This window comes from Elaeis guineensis, chromosome 3 (assembly GCF_000442705.2).
Source record: "Elaeis guineensis isolate ETL-2024a chromosome 3, EG11, whole genome shotgun sequence".
In the NCBI taxonomy this organism is placed as follows: domain Eukaryota; kingdom Viridiplantae; phylum Streptophyta; class Magnoliopsida; order Arecales; family Arecaceae; genus Elaeis; species Elaeis guineensis.
Genome location: NC_025995.2, coordinates 47,021,235 through 47,034,551, shown reverse-complemented (window position 1 = coordinate 47,034,551; position 13,317 = coordinate 47,021,235).

The window sequence follows — 13,317 nt, the reverse complement described above, 5'->3', positions numbered from 1 at the left end:
ACAGGTTCATGTAATTGAAATAATTTCAACTTTAAACTGCGTAAATTTCTCAGACAAATATATGATAGTTCTTTGCATAAAAATTATTAATAAAGAGATTTTATTTTAGATTTAAATACTTTTTAAATATAATAGATCAAAAATTTAATCTAGATCATATCGAATAAATTTATGATTAAAGATGGATCTACACGAACTAGGACAACCTTTGTACTGTAAGGTATAAACCTTACAGCAGGACAACCTACAATTCATGATTGATCTAAAAATTTTAATTTCAGATTTAACAATCAGATTATAAATTAGATCTAATCTAAAAAATAATCTAAGCATGTATTAATAATCATGTAATAAACAACTTAGGCTCTGACACCAATTGAAGGAACCAGATCTAAGGTTTCAGGATTAGATCTTGAAACTTTTTCAAGATTAGGTAGTAGAAGACTAAAATAAATCAAAATTTATTTTATAAAATTAGAGAATCTTTAAATCTAAGATCCTATTACATAATTATTATATGATATTAAATCAAAAATTAAAATATAAAGAGCAAGAACTACATGTTGATCATATCGATATGTTTCTATACTACATCTAATATTTGTAAAATATAATAGATCATATCTATTACTTTGCAAGTTAGATATTCTAACTTTGCTGATCTAGACTTGAAGATGATGTTGTGAGCCGCATACATGTTCAGCCTCTAAGAGTCATCCACACGAGCCCACGAATCACGATCAGAAGTCCTGATCCAGAAAATCAACACAGTATGCTAGTACTGTGCTGATCCTTCTTCGATGGTCGATTAGATGCCTTCTTCTTCTTGATTTGGATTCTTCCAAAGATGAGAAATAGAAGAAAAAGTTTTAGATATGAGACACTCTCAGAAAACTCACAGATGGAGGAATGGAAGAGGTGAACATAGCAACCTTAAAAGAAGACCCTCTTCTTCTTCTCTTTGCTTAACCCAGACACATAGTTTTGTATCTATTATATCTCGATGCCCCAACACTCTTTCTTCTTGATTTTTACATGCCCCAAAGGTCTCTCAATGTTCTATAATTCATAAAAATTTTAAAAAAAAATTCTTCTTAAATAAAGAGATATGAAGAATCCTTATCTAGGTCAAATACCTAGTCAAAGAAAATCCAAACAGGGCAAGACAAGGGGTGCCCAACTCTTGGGTACACCCTCCTTTTTTTATCATAGGCTACCAGCAAAGGGCACACAATATGTACCATAAAAGTCATAAAAATCTCAAAAAAAATCTGGATAAAATCAGTGCCATAAGGAAAGAGTTTTGGTTTTCTAAAATTCTATCTCATAGAATTTGAAATCCAAACTAATTCCTACTTTGACTTGGTCTACAACCACATTCCATGTAAGAGAGAAAGAGTGGAAAATTATGGGCATGCATGAAGGCCTGGGAGAGAAGGTTTTGTCACACAAAATAAGAGAGAGTGGGCGTGGGGGGCTAAGGTGGTGCAAGGTAGAATCCTATTCTTACTAGGATTCAATCTATGACTTGTTCAAATTTGGTTTCTCAAACCAAATCAAACCAAAACTAAATCAACCTAATTAAAATAGATCTTAACCCAATTAAGAACTTAATTTAATCAAATTAAATTTAATTTAAATTAGATTTAAGTTTTTAATCAAATTAAAAATTAGGCTGATCCAAGTCCTAATTGAACTAGGATTAGTTTTTTCTTGCACTTGGCTTATCCAATAAACCAATTGAACTTGATCTAATCAAGCTCAAACTAAATCTAATTAAATCATATTTAATTATACTTAATCTCAGCCCATTGTCTTAATCAAATTAAGCTAATTAGAAATCAAATTACTAATCGATCCTTTTGCAACACTTGCACTAGGTTAAATGTCAATCGTATTGATCGTTTAACCCTAAAATGATTCTTAATCATTGATCACTAAAATGATTCTTAATCATTGATCAACCATCCGATCGGATCGTGAACTCTAATATGTGTGATCTCATAGGTCTGAACCTAAATCGATAGTATAGGAACAAATTTTTGTACCAATTGAAGTGATTATCTACCAATGGTATCCGACGATCAGATAGGTCGAATGTGTAGAATAACATCCTTAGAACCCATGCAGATATAGTTTCTATATAATTCATCCCCTTGACCAAAATGCTCAAAGAACACCTCAAAGTTTAACTGTCAACTCTAATCAGGTTGTCCACATTGTATTTCAAAATATCAAATCTATTTGATGGATTATCCTGGTCAAGATTTTGCTAAATTGAAATACAGTGACTCATTCTTCTCCAACTCTTGGAGTGGTCAATCCCATCTCAATTATACTCTGACTTTGCAAGTACTTGACTGTGCTCAGAAATCTTTCATCACTGAATTAAAAATTTAGTTAGTCCAGTACCAAAGCACAGTGAGTTGCTTGGAAGTCACTGAGGCGATCTCAGGTCTAAAGGATACTTATGCTTATGTCCCATCAGAGATATTCTCGACAGCAGAATGCTCTGAAGCAGAATGCTCTAAAGTTGGTCACATTCAATGATGATGTACCCTTACATCTCATCTGTATGCCATACTAGTGTCTCCACACTTCTTGGTTAAGAGGACAACCAACCCATATGGCCTACAGTGACCTATGCTCGATAGAAGCTGTCATCTTTATTAATAGCCTATCATTTGATTGTGAACAGTTTTAAGGACTAATTGATAAATCCTCTCTTTATCGAACCTAAATAGTCCTAAGGACTTCATCACAATAATGTAGTTTATTAGAAGATGAAAACTTATGATGAAAATATCAAAAATTTATTTTATTTATTAACAAATCAATTATAATACAAGGTTGCTCAACTGTCAACAGATTGATGATTGGCTTTTGGGATATATTTTTTAATATATTCATTAGTTAGAATCACTGAGTAGGTTCATGTTAATGGTTGGACCTAACCAAAACTTTTAGTGGAGGCCAATCGCCTACTGAAATAAAATCTGGGGCAAAATTAATTACTAAAAATTATTTAAAGAAATAATTAGTTGAGAACCTACCCATAGATGCATATAGGTTAGCCGAGCAATACTCGAGAGCCTGTATACAGTCTGTGTAGATTCTAGTACCCACTAAAGAATTAAGATAATTATTTGAATTGGAGGTAAAGGCTATCAATTTGCATAAAATAGTGGGAGAACCTTTAGACAAAAGTTCAAATCTTTAGCCTTAAAATAATTCATATACTAAAGATCAATTATTCTCTTTTCAAAAATGGTTAGAAAATTATCGCTTTGTTAGATAGTGACAAGGTTATCAGACTTAACTTCGATAGCCAGTATTGAAAGTTGAATATAATTTTTTGAGTGAATTAATCAAGAAGTCTCAGACTAATCCAAATAAGCTTAAAAGAGAAATCAGCAAATCGTTGCTCATCAAGGTGTTATGTGATAACTCCTTGAAGTTTCTTGATTGGTAATACTGCTATCAGGGTATAGGATACCGATAGTGAAAGTCATGTTTGTAAATAGTTGTAAAAGACTTTAGAATAGTAAAAGGTTTGAAAATGGTAAGAGACTCCTGAATGCATGACATAGAAGTCTGTTCCAGTCTTAACATTAGGAATCATCAAACTTATTTTCAATCCTAAAGATGTCTTTTTAAATGATTGCCACTTTTGTCTAATCTTATTGATGGTGTCAATAAGTATGATTATTATAATATCATTGTGAATGATACTACAATAATGAGTAGATAATTGAAAATGACATAAACTCAGTACCATAGCCTGTTAGTGTAGTGTACACATCTGACTAGCATCTTAGATTAAACAATGTCATTGAAGTATATTTTTGGTATAGTTGAATTATTCATCTTTTATTGGAAAGGGTGAATAAGCCAACGATGTTCTAAGTTATGGTACATATTGATGTACTTACACTCACAAACATTAATGCCAAAAGAGGGCTTACTACTTCATTAAAATTTCTGATGACCTATCTTGACATGGGTGTGTCTTGCTTATAAAGTATAAATCCGAATTAATTAAAATATTCAAATGATTCTATAATGAGATAGAAAAATAAACTGCAAAGAGTATTAGAATTCATTGATTTGACTGATGAAGTGAATACCTTTATAGTAAGTTTTGACATATTTTGAAAAAAATTAGATTCTCTCTTAATGGACCTCTCCTGAGATATCACTATTTAAAAAGATGTCTGAAAAGGAGAATTGAATCTTGTTAGATATGGTTTGGTCCACTATGGGATTTGCTGGTCTACCTGAGATCATATTTTAGAGACTACTTGATATGTGCTCGAGAACATTTTGAGCAAATCGATCACCAAAACTTCATATGAGATATGGACTTGGATAATTCGATACTCTCTTATCTTAGGGTTTGGGGTGTCAAATTTGTATAAAATATTTACAAATCAATTAGCTTGAATCTTGGTCTGATAAATATTATCTAAAGATATTTATTCTACTTTTCTGATGGACATGAGATGTTCATGAATCTTAAGGTATTCTTTTTGGAAAAAAAAATTTTTGGTGAAGAAACTAATGCCATTAAGAGCAAGCTTGATGAAGCTTGATAGGTAGAAGAAATAACTCTGATACAAACCAATAGAATCAGAGTTGATTAGATCAAATCTGAAATCCGATATAAAGGCATCCTTGAATAGATACAGTAGAGTACCGTATCAGTCGAACAAATATTTTGATTTCTAGGTTCAAAATAGAGATTTGATCTTCCATACAGATGTAATGTAGGGATCTAACATTGAGAAGTGGCTTGAAGCCATTAAATCTGAAATAAAGTCCATAAAGATCAATGATGTATGGACATTTATTGGTTCACCTGAAGGGGTAAGACCCATAAGGTGTGATTGGATTTTAGATGGATAAGAGGTGCAGATGAAAAGGTAGAGACATATTAATTCTGTCTGATTGTCAAAAGATTTCATCAAAGTTATAGTGTTAACTATGACAAGATGGTTTTCTTGTGGCAATCCTTAAGTCCATTCAGATTGAATCAAGCTTCTCAGAGTTAGAATATATATTTTGAATATATGGCTTCGTTAAGAATGAAGTAGAATCCTGTATGCACAAATAGGCTAATAGTTCTATAAAACCATTCTTTGTACTGTTTGGATGAAATTTTCTTAATCAAGAATGACATCCCTACATTATAGAGAATAAAAGCCTGGTTGTCATCTCTGTTCTCTAAAAAGATTTGGAAGGTTATGAGAGCTATCCTTAAATATTTATGAAATACTAAGGACCAATGGCTCATTTATGGAGAATCTGACTTAAAACCTATGGAATACTGATTTCAGTTTTTAGTCGGATGAGAATGATAAAGTTATGTCAGATTGTATTTTTATCCTAAAAGGATGAGCGACATGCTGGAAAGGTTTCATGCAATAGTTAGTAGCCAATTTTATTTGCGATACGGAGTTTCTTGCAGCATTTGATGCTGGTAAAGAAGTTGTTTGGTTATAAAAATTCATTAGCGAGCATGGAGTGGCACCCTCCATTGATGGTCCAATCTTTCTGTATTGATAGCAGTATTGGAGCCATAGCTCAAGTTGAAGAATTGATGTTCTATCTGTGAACCAAACACTTTCTGTAATGCAATCAACTTGTTCGATAAGATCGAAATAAAGTCGACCTTAGGAAGATCAACTGAAAAGAGATCTTGATCGACCCATTGACTAGAGCAATTGGATCTAATGAGTTTGATGATCTAAAATAGAAGATGGGCATTTGATACCAATCTGATTGGCTTTAGTCTAAGTGGGAGTTATTAAGAAATATGTCCTAAAGCCAATCATCGAGGTTATAGATGATTGTGCTCCATATAAGTATATGAATTATAAAATGATAAATATTATTTGGTAGATTCATCATAAGGAATATATCTTCTAAAATAGAACTCATATGTTATGATGAAGTCCTTAGAACTGCTTTCAAAATGATAAAGGAGGATTTATCATGTGGTTCTTAAATCCTACTCACGACCAAATGATACAATTGTCACAAGGATAATAATTGAATCGAGTATAGGTCATTGTATGCCATATTAGTTGGTTGTCCTTTTAACCAAAATATATAGTGACATGGGTACGACATACGAGTGATATGTAGAAGTATATTTCATTGAGCGTGACCACTTTCGGAGCACTTTGCTGTCAAAGATTGCTCTGATGGGATATGGGTATATGTATCCCTCAGACCGAGGCTGTCTTAGTGACTTGCAAGTAACTCACTGTGCTTTGGTGTTGGACTATCCAAATTTCTAATTCGATGATGGAAGGTTTTAGGTACAGTCAAGTACTTATGAAGTCTGAGTGTGAGTCAAGATAGGTTTGATTGCTCCAAGTAAAATTGGAGATAATGCATCATTGAGTTTCAATTCAGCAAAACTTTGGCCAAAGTAGTCCTAGTGAGGAGTCACAAGACTTTTAAGATTGAGACATAATGTGGACCACTCTTCTTGGGTTGACAATTTAACCCAAAGTCATCCTTGAGCATCAAGTATCAAAGGGATGAATTATACAGTAACTATATCCATATAGATTCTAAAGTATTGCTAGGCATACATTCAGCCTATCCGAACGTCGGGTCCCATTTGCTAGATGGTTACATCGATTAGTATAAGAATTATTCTTGTACCACCGACTTAAGTTTGAACCTATTGGGTCACACAAATAGAAGTACCTGTCTGATCAAATGGCTGATCGACGATTATGAATCGTTGAAGGATTTAATTATCAATTTGATTAATGATTAATCCTATATAAAGGTTATAATAATTATTTACTAATGGTTAGTAAATTAGAGAAATAATTAATTAGCAATATGATTATTAATTAGCCTAATTTGATTGAGCAATGGAGATTGGATTAGATCTAATTGAATTAGATTCGATAAGATTGGATTTGGATTAATTAAATACAGTCCTATAGAACAACAGGGCTTTCTCCAATTGATCTAATAAATACAAAATTAAATTAACAAGATTAGTTTGATAATAGACTTTGATTGGATCAAACTCTATTGAATAATAGGCTTGATTAGATCAAGCCCTATTATCAAATAGCTTCTCTGAATCCATCAAGAATCAATCCTTGGATCAATGGGATTTTCATCTAACCAATTGCAATTCAATTGGAGCTTAATTATAGGATAAGGACCTAATTAGTTAGTTTGTTATAACTAATTCCTAAATTGGTTAAAATTAGATCTAAGAATTAGTTAGAATTTGATCAAGATCTTGAATCATATTTGGGAATAGGACTAAATCCAAAATAAAGCCACTCCATGTGATAATTAATTCTCCATGCCCCAATTTTTTCTGTGAGAAACCCCATGCCCCATGATGAAGCACCACACCCCTCTCCTCTCTTCCTCTCATGAAAAAGGAGGCACCCGATCTCCTATTTATGGTCGCCCAAAATAAGGAGGGGGGCATCCAAGAGTTGGACGCCCCAAGATCCCTCTCGCAACATCCACTTTCTCCTCTTCTTCTTGGTATGTTTCTTGATCATTTTTTACTAATTTTTGAGCATCAAAGAAAGTTTTTTCTATTAGTTATACAACAAAAAATTGGAGAAGAAAAGTTTTTTTCAAGGAGAGAAAGATCAAGGAAGAAAAAGGATCTTCTTTCTTGCATGCAGCCTCGAAGAAGGAGTTCTTCTTCCAGATTTTTCTTTTATTTTTTTCTAAAGTAAATATCAAATTAGATCTAATTTTTAATATGTTCATTTAGAGAAGAAATTTCAAAAATAATATAGTTTGGATTGAGGGATTCTTGAAGTTTTAGATCAAAAAAGAAGATGGATCTTTTTTCTTATGTGCAGCCTTAAAGAAGAAGGAGTTCTTCTTCTAGATTTTTTTTAATTTTTTTTTAAGATAAAAATTAGATTAGATCTAATTTTTAATATAAAAATTTAGAGAAAAAATACCAAAAAAATTTGGTTGGACATTTGGGGCTTCCTTGAGTTCTAGATCAAGAACAAAAAGGGAGAAGAAAAGAGAAGAACGGTTCTTCTCTTGGATCCCTCTTTTGGATTTTTCTAGATCTCAAGATTTTATATGATTTTTAACATAATAAATTAGATTAAATCTTATTTTTATTATAGAAAATCAGAGAAAAAAATTCTTCTTAAGGATGTGAAAGAAAGAGAGAAATGTTCTCTCTTATGCGTAAAAAATTGAGAAGAAAGGGTTCTTCTCTTGATCTCTATTGTAGACATCAGATGCATGGATCTAAAAAAAAAAGAGAGAGTCTCCTTATTTTTCATCTCCATCATGTTTCTCTTAGATCAGCCAAAGAATGGTGTCCTTGTGAGCTAGCACTCCCAGAGAGATCGATCAGCACAAGGACTTCGTTTGGATACCTGTAGAGACCGGATGCATGTGTGGCTGCCAAGCATCATCAAGAACCATCTTCATAGATTTCAGATGAGGTGATCTACTATCCATGCTCAGGTATGAGATTTTGATCTCAATTAATTTTTAGATATAATTTAAATATGAATTAGATATGATCTAATTACACATAGATATGATCTGTACTAGCTAAATTTTAGATTTCAGATATGTATACATGCATATTAGTTTATGTCATAGATCTTATATGGTGATTTAGATTTGATCTATGCATGCATTATAGATTATATTATTTAATTTATGCATATTCCACTACAAAATTTTTGAAAATGCATTTACGACACCCACCATGCTTCCCTTCATTGTAGAGGCCGGATGACCTGTGCAGCTGCTCGGCATCAGCGAGAGTTTCATACCATGCCTACCAGCAGCAGAGATCATCGATCCATGAAAAGATAATAAGTTCTAAACTCAACCAATATGATCTAAAGGTTAGATCAGATTCAGGGCATCAATATAATCGATGTAGTTTTTTATTTTATATCATATTTTATATGAAAATATTTCATGTCATAGATCCTTAATGGTAGTTTAGATCTGATCAAAGGCATGTTTAGAAGATTAAAATATTTAATCTTTTATTATTTTACTAAAAAATTTTAAAAATATATGCTTTGAACTATCCATTTTTTCTTCACTTGACTCATGCACCGATTTAACAAGTACTTGACTGCACCTAGAAACCTTCCATCATTGAATTTAAAACTCAGTTAATTTAACATCAATGTACAATGAGTTGCTTGCAAGTCATCATGGTGATCTCAAGTCGGAGGGACACTTATACCCATACCCTTCAGAGCTACTCTTGACAGCAGAGTGCTCCGCAGTTGGTCACATTCCATAATGATGTACTCCTACATCTCACCTGTATGCCATACCAGTGTCTCTACATCATTTTGTTATAAGGACAACCAACGTATATGGCACACAATGACCTATACTTGATATCGTTATTGTCTTAATAATAACGTATCGTTTGGTCGCAAACCAGTTTAAGGACTACGTAATAAATTCTCTTTTATCAATTAAAGTAATACTAAGGACTTCATCATAACATAAGAGTTTGTTAGAAGATATAATTTTATGATGAAAAGACTAAATACTATTTATTATTGATCAATTCATATACATTTATGATTAGCACAATCGTCAAACGATTGGCTTTAGGATATATTTCTCAACACTATATCCCTACCTTACAATGGAGTGGTATTGGCCAATACTTATTATACTAAATATCAACATCAAAGCCACTCAAATGATGATCAGAGCTTTATACAAAAGATTGGTCAGAAAAGTTACCATAGACTATTCTTATCCTGTGAACATATTTCTTGACGTAGTTTTCACTATTCTGAAGCAAGCTCGAAATGGTAGAAGAAAATTAGACATATTGATATGTAGTAGTATTAAAGAAAGAAAAATTAAAAAAATCATATATTCTTTTCAGCTATATCATATAACTCTACTCTCGAAAGAGAAATTGAATATATTCCCAGATGCAACCAGTTCATCAACGGAATAGAAGTCAAAAAATTTATAAAAAATATTGATATCGAGCATTATATTTTTTTTAATTACAAGGAAGTGTACTAGACGGCCAAGAGTAAGAGTTTTCAGATAAAAAAATATTGGACAATGGAATGATATGGGTTACCACAGACCTACCCATAGTCATACCAAAAAAATAAAAAAATAGGATATTCTGATGAATCCAGAAAACTACCTTGAAAAAATAAAGAATGAACTAGAGTATTCCAGAAATAGTATGATTTACTTTCATCATGGCAAAAAAGAAGATATGATTACCAAAGGACGTAACAACTCTTTCAACTTTGCCTTACTCTTTAGCATTGAAGAATGAAAAAAATAATAATAATAATTTTCTACTAACCCTTCTACCAAAATCTTGGTAGAAAAGTTTCTTGCAAGTACAATTTAGTGGCTCCTCTAGCCACTTTGACTGTAGGATGTCTACACCAACAATGAAGACTATTATTCTTGAAGCCAATTTAATTCTTAGAGACAGTTCATCTTCAAAAATTGATCTACACTAGGATCTAAAAATGACAAGCAAGCTATAGGGAGATTGACATCACTACTGGTCATCTACAGGAAGATTTATGATACTGTACATAGACAACAAGATATTATAAAAAATTAGACTTAAAATCAATTAAGTTCCAACTTCGGTTTTGCCTTCTACAAGTTTCCAGACTCCAAATCAAATGAAGTTCATCGGACTCCAAACTGATTGAAGTCCGCATAGTTCTTTTTCTCACCTATAAATAAAGGGAAAGGCCTTCGTCCAAGGCATCGGCCGAGCATGGAAGATAGGTCGAGAGAGAAATTTTGATTATGAGTGGCAGAGTTTCTCTTCCTAATCTCCCTCTTTCTCCTCTCCTCTCCTCCTCTTCCCTTGTCTTCTTCCATCTAAACTTCTTCTAACCTCCTTCTTCCCTTTGTCTTCTCCATAAAACTCCTCTTATTTCTTCCTAATCTTCTTCATCTGCTTCCTCCATCGCAGATAGCTCCATGTGAACCACTCTCTGCTTCTTCCACCAGACACCACTATCTCCTCCACTTACCATTATAAAATCCTTCTCTTTTCATCTTCCTTTGTTTCTTCCACATAAACTAAGCTCCATCCTCATCATTTCCCATTAAAAAACTTCCTCCACATCACATCACCAAGGAAGTTTTCCATTGTTTAATCTCCTTGTTTCCATGGTTTCCATTGTTTATTCCATCATTCCACCAACTCTTCATTAAAATATTCCCTTTCATCATCTTCTTCTTTCTATTTCACATTAAAATAATCTGTTCTCCTCTTCCTCCATAGAAACCTCCACAAAACTCTATTATTTAGCTCCGTTAATCCATGTGAGTTGGTAAATAAGTATGTTTACTTGTGTGTTTACTCATGTATTAGCATATATTAGCACTTGTGGTTTGTATTTAAGTTTGTTTAAGCTTGATTAGTGTACATAAAGCTTGTATGGTATGTATTTCAAATTTGTCAGACTTCATATAAGTGTGCTTTTGTAAATAAAACCCATTTTTTTTAACATTATTTTTTTAATTATATTTTAAGTTTATTTATATTATTGTTTATTACTGTTTATAGTACTGTAGCTATATTGTAGCTAATTACTATAGCATATGCACTGTGCAGTACTGTAGCAAAAATATTGTGCAGTACTATTGCACATTGTAGCATGTTACTGTAGCACGATGTTAAACAATCTGAATGCTACCGTGGCTATGAAGTAAATAACGGATCAGTCTCTTAAGGATAAACAACTCTAAAGTTAGTAAAGATTGTGAAGTAAACAATGGATCAATCAAGGCAAACAATCCAAATACCACCTGTAACGTGCTATAAGGTTATACTAAAAATATAATGCAATCTATCATACAATCACAACATAAACAACAGAATGATTATATGCTATTAGATTAGTGAACATGCTCTATTTATTTTTAAGCCTTTGTTTATTTCTTTTGCTTTATATTAAGTAGTTTTATTTTATTTTATTTTATTTTACATTCACCTACTCATATTTAAGTTCTATCTATTTCACTTTGTTCTTATTTTATTTATTTATCCTTATCTAAGTTTTATTTCTTTCTATTAGTAGTCTTTTTCACTTTAGTTCATTTTGCTCTTATTTGTTTCAGTTTTACTTACTGCAATCAGTTTAGTTCATCTTTTTATTTCTTATCAATTTATCTTTTTAAATTCATTAATTGGCTATAGTTATAACTTAGTAGTTTACTCATAGTATAGTTTACTTGTAGTTTATTTATTGCATTTATATTCTTTGCTCTTATATTATCTTATTTACTTATAGTCTGGATAGTTTTAGTTATTAGAAGTTTAATTTATCTTAATCGACTAAAGTTTATAGTTTATTAATTTATATTTTCTAGTTTATATTTAGTTACTAGCTTATAAATTAATTTATGTTTATGTTTCAGTTTATATTCTCTTATTTTAGTTCTGCTTGCGCTCTAGTTTGCCGAAGTTTTCCTTTACCCTGTGCCTTAGTTTAGGTTTTTATCTTATGTACTTGTTTATCTTTAGACTTGTTTTAGTCTGTCTAGTCTGTCCTAGTTTGTCTCTTATTCTGTATACCTACCTATTAGTCCTTTATTTCTTGTGTCTGTATACCATCAGTTTAGGTACCATTTGACCTCTTTTACTCCTCAATTATAAATCATTTTACTTTCACTCTCTTGATTTTAGGCTATTAGTTATATGGTGCATGCGAGCAGTATCGTATACCTCATAGTTTGACTATCCATTTACTCTTTTGCGTATACGCACGTAGCCTTTACTACTGTGACAATCTACTGCTAGGCACTGTGATACTTCCACCTCATGGTTATTGGGATTTTTGATCTGCATCAGGAGAGTCTGTTAGGACTTGTGAAATATCATACATCGATGGCTGTAGCTCTGACCCACACATCTGCTACTTCCACACGTACATGCATTGGCCTGGATCATAATTGGTATCATAGCCAAGTCATACCGGGGAGGGGATCTTGATCTTAGCCATCTTGTACAATCAGACAGATAGCATGGTAATTCCTGTGTCAGTCATGAGGAAAGGTGTTGTAGGGTAGTAAGTTGTAATTGAAGTTTGGTATCATCTCTATGGCTGGTATCCTTAGATCTCTTGTCGAACTTCTAATAATTGATTTTGTTCTGTGTCTTACCTATGCTAAAAATAACTTTTTTGTGCTTATAAAATATCTTTAATAAGCAAAATGAATAAAAATCTAGTAACTAATGAGAAGTTAATTAATAGTATTAGTGTATACTTAAAGATAAAACTTAGATAAACTTAGTTTAAT